The sequence below is a fragment of the Empidonax traillii genome, unplaced genomic scaffold (assembly GCF_003031625.1).
Source record: "Empidonax traillii isolate 1590-97213 ecotype Southwest subspecies unplaced genomic scaffold, ASM303162v1 scaffold35:size4298261, whole genome shotgun sequence".
Lineage (NCBI taxonomy): Eukaryota > Metazoa > Chordata > Aves > Passeriformes > Tyrannidae > Empidonax > Empidonax traillii.
In genome coordinates, this window is record NW_020955228.1 from 1,892,408 (window position 1) to 1,897,537 (window position 5,130).

Here is a 5,130-nt window from a genome sequence, read left to right on the forward strand (position 1 = left end):
CAATGTAACTGTCCATGTAAAAACAGGAAGTCAGATTTCCCCAAGTAACCCTTATTCACCATGAGAAAAACAGCTGGTGCTCTCCCTTTACATGCAAGTGTGTGGGGCATGGATAAAAGATGTATACTTCTGATATCCTCTCTTTTAAAAGGGTGTGTTTTTTTTTCCAGTGGAAGCTTTCCAGCTCTCAGTTCCTGAGAGGTAGGGCCCCAAGATAGTCTGGTCAAAATAGTTAGAATCATATCTTTGTAAAAGAAGTCTGTGAAATCGAACAAAGAAGCCACATTCGTATAACATGAATAATCCTCCCTGACCTCCAAAGAGAAAAATAATAAAGGATTTATTACGCTTTTTTTTCCTCCCTAAGAAAGAGTAATAAGAAAAATCCTCCTTAAAACAACAATAACCACTGTTTCAGAATCAGAGCCTTTGTGTCACTGTTTTTCAGTAGTTACGCTACATTTCTCCCAGTACACTGCTGGGATTTTTTATTTTTTATTTTGCTATGCATGCTCGCACATCTGCTCCACATGTGTGATCAGCAACTGGATTTTCTGAGCTGAACGTCCTCCTAAATGGACAGAGTGGGCAGATCATTCCTTAGAGAGCAGAGAATCTGCCTCTGGTGGATTGCCGCCAAATGCAATGGTGTAATAAAGAGAAGAAAGCTGCTCATTCGGATTGCTCTGAAATGAACTGTGTCCTCTCCTAAAATTCCATCTGGTTAGGATCCCTGGAGGCTCAGTCCAACATACCTAGGTCTGGCAGTCTGTATGCCTGATGGCTGTAAATGTCTCTGCGTAGGTCGACTGGGGGAAGGCAGGATCATTAAGAATTAGAAGAGGAGAAACAATTGTACTCTCATTCTCTTTCACGAGCCCAGACAAAACTACAGATGAGGGATGTGGAGGTGAATGTACTTTATATTGCTGACACTGACAGGTAATCTTCAAAATAGGTGTCATAGGCTTTGAATTTCAATGTATTTTCTAAAAGCTTTGTTTTCAGCTGGTGTAATCCAGCAGTGGTCTGGACTGATTGTCCCTCTTCAGATTTGGTCCTTAGTGCATTGATCGAGGGCTTTATAGCAAACTGTATAAAGGAGGTGGAAGTGAGCCTTATGGTATGTGGAAAGGAAATCTAGCTTCCAAAAATCAAATCACACCAGGGACTGATAACAGATGTACAAAGTAAGAGAAGAAATTAACAGATGCTTCCCAGTTTGGGCCATTATCACCAATGAAACTCAACTCATATGGCCCATAGATCACATTTTAAAGTCTGCTGCAAATTAATTTGGTTCTTCACTGATGGTGGCAAAATTAAGATTGCAACTGCACAGTGTTGGAGTTGTCCTGAATACAAGTTGATTTTCTGAAGTGACAGCAGTGCTGCTAAAAGGATTCCTCTGTGAGTTTAGCAGTTAGTTCTGTGCCAGGCAAACAAATAGTACCACACTGGTTTAATCCATCTCTGTAATGAATGTCCTGTAGAGTAGAAAACATGACAGTTCTGTTCTCAACAAACCAAATAATTCATTTTAATTTCCTTCTCAGTCTAGATCTATCCTGGTGAAATAAATAGGGCCTGGGAACAGTCCTGGGCACTGATCATTTATGGTGTAAAAGAGTTAGGTAAATCCCTAGCAACCTCCAGCCTGCGGCCAACTACCCTTCAAACCACTCCCAGACAGAGTAGCAGGGGATTTCCAGAACCATTCCCAATAGACGATTTGCAAGCAGCCACACGGACTTGAAGGATAAGAGTGTTTACTAGAGCAGAGCTGGATGCTCTGTACTCATTAGCCTTGGCTCCTAGGAACACTCTGGGAATGTCTCAGCTGCTCATCCATAGGCTCGGACAGTTACCAGTGAGATGTTATTTTAAGCAGACACAGACTCTACCACTTTCTGAGGCAGGGTTGTGGGGTTTTTTGTGTGTCAGAGACAATTTTCTTTGTAAAACAGCACAAATTTTAAGACTCTGGAGTTATTTCCAGGGCTTCCCTCTGCAGCTACCACTTGACAGGGTTTTGTTTCTGTGATGGCCCTGGAAGCTGTTGGGCAACTAACCTCTTGCAGTAGTGTCACTGGTCGGGTGGATCTCACAGCCTCTAGCTAGGGCAATCACACTGCCCCATTGAAAACACCCTAAAAATGTTTGGGTTTGTTTCTCCTTTACCAGAGGTGTTTTAAAAGAGCTAGTTGCTGGTTATATTGTGAGTTCCTATTGTTCTTGTTTATCCATCTGCTTGTAATTATGCTGGATTTGGGTCAAGATGATTTTTAACTAATTTGAAATCATTAATTTGAATATTGCTTACCACCCATCAAAGAAAAGGCCAAAATCCAGGACTCTGCCTTTGCAAGACTTTTCAAGAATTTGGCATCATCTCAAATACAAATGAATTATTATTATTATTATTTTTCAAATATATCTTGAATCAGACATTACAAAAAAATTGCATTAGAAACAATGACAGAGCGTAAACCTTGCAGAAATTTCTCCTTTGGCTCAACCTGTTATTTTAACAAATGTAAAGCTGAGAAAAATCTCACTTTGACTAAAAGCTGTGGTGGCTTGTCAGGTCTCAGACCACATTTTCCAGGGAAAGGCTTTTGTTTAGCTGGTACTTTCTGGGCTTACTCGCAAGAAGCTGCAGCCTGAATTCCTGAACCAACCACCTTTCAGTTCCATGGACAGCTTTGTCTGAGCCCAACACTCCCAGGCTCTTTGCCCCCAGGCACCAAGAGCAAAGAACATAACTAAGGGCCAGGACTTAAGGGACTTCCATCCAGCTGTGAGTTAGCCCTGATGCGCAAATCTGTGAAGCCAGTGGCTTTCCACCTTGCCTTTCTGCTGCTTGGGGTTTGAGAAATGCAAGGCCTTTGGTGCTGGGTGTTCTAGAGCCAATGAACCAGCTTTCTTCAATTAGCAGATCCTGATAGACCATTCCATTAGATAATTTCTGATATAAATTAGAGGAATATACATAGGGTATAAAACAAAGCAGTGAAGGTAGCTGTTTATTAACTAAACATTATGATTAATTAGCAGTGTATGAAAAAGCTAAACTCCTAAGCCCAGGTGAAGGTTGCTCAGTTTGGCAATTGGAGGCGGCTGGGGAGGGGGTTAAATTTTTTCAGCCAGACCTCAGATTAGATTTAGAGTAAGGCAGGATGCATCTAAGGAAATTATACTTGCAAAATAACACTATGTAAGTAATATAAAGAGCTTTCCCATTGTTTCGAGTGCAGATCCTATCTTGATCAATTACTATGTACAAAAAGATGATTCAGTAAATAGCTAGTTGAAATGGGACAGAAGTATTAAGACATGCAGAAAAATGTATTCTTCCATTATATAAATCATGGTGACAGTGTAATAAATACCAAGGAGGTGAAGTCATTTAGGTGATGAACTACATTACAAAGCCCACCATTCTTAATGAACCCATTCTGAAGTTTATATAAGTTCATTTAGAGGTTTTCAGTATTTTCTGGTTTTCTTCCTGCCTTTCTGCATCCCCACTGATGCTCAGTCTTCTTTGTTCCCCAAAAGCAAAAAACCTCTGAGGAGTGCATTTTCCTTGTTAGTGAACATGGCCTCATGTGGCAGTGATGTGGCTCCTGCCACAGGCAGGCTGGGCAGATCTGCTCACACCCCCTGTGCAAGCAGGGGTCTGCAGTACCTCCCGCAAACCAAACTTGGGGGGTAGGACGGAGGTGGAGAATCATTTGGAAGTGTCCATGAGAAATATAGAGTTGGTTTAAACAGAAAGGATTCCTTCTTTGAAACTTTCCTTATCAGCTGAGCAAGACACTTTGTATATGTGACTTTTCCTCATTTTAAGACAGTAAAACTGAAAACCAGTGTTTGCCTGCACAAAAGTATTGAATTTGAGACTAATCCTCTCACCCACCTTGGTAACTGCTCTGCTGCCCTTAAAAGACCTGGAAAGTCTTCCCACTAGCTCAAGAGGGTTTTTGTAATGGGTCCCTCCATATAGGTACAGTAGAAAGCCCCTAACCAAGTAACGCTTCATGAAATCAAACTATTCTGTACTTTGCAGTTCTGCAATAATGTATTTAACAATAATTGAAATTTTCACCATTTTATATGGTTACACAACGAAATGGAAAGGAATATAGAGGAAGACATAGTATGATAAAAAGGCAATTTTAGCATATGTGGTAGTACAGAGGCAGAGCTCTTCAGAGCCATGCGATAGGCCATGGCAGCTATCTTCTATTGGAGCTTGCATATGGTTTTCTAAATCTCATGCTTTAAAAAATTACTCTGTAATACAGTACTGTGCCTTGCCACACCACACCACGCACCATGACAGCTTTAGCGACTGGTGAGAGAAGAAATTACTACAGGGGAAAAATGTTTGCCGACTTAGTCTGTTCAGCGTTGTCAGTACTGTTTTTAAATGCCTCAGCAAGTTGTTCTTAGGTGAAAGATAACAACCTGCCAAGTCTAGAGAGTAAACATTTTGTGTTACTTCACCCACAAACTATTAAAGTAAGAAATTGGAGCTTATTCAGTGCAACTCAGGTTTAACCATCTTATTTCAACATAGTTCACTCTTCATGGCCTTCCAGATCCTGGTTTCTTCATGTTTGTTCTCAGCCTCCTGAACCTTCCTGTCTGCTCTTTCATGTTTGACATCTGGCTTAATCAGACTTGGGTTATCATTATATTTGTGAACATGTCTGATGAAGGTGCCTCTTTTATTACTCACCTGCAGTCTGGTTTTAAACACTAACATCTTAAATGTTGACAGGTTCTATTTTCATTCCCCAAACTGCATATTGTTTACATGTGTTTCTCCTAGGCCTATAGGCATTAAAATGCAAACAAATATATATATGCATATAACTGAGTCCATACACTTTTTATATATAGATTATAGATTTTATATGTAGATAGATATTAGTGCGTAGTAGATATATAATATATCAGTCTTTGTGCATATATTTTTTTACTGGGATTTAGCTCTAAAATTGAGTATTTTTAAGTTTCTGAGCACTTACTGATCTCTCTGTAAGCTTATTTAACATTCAGAATGGACTTCTCTTGACAATAAAGCAGCCCAGAAGCTCACAGCACCATGTACTTGAGGGA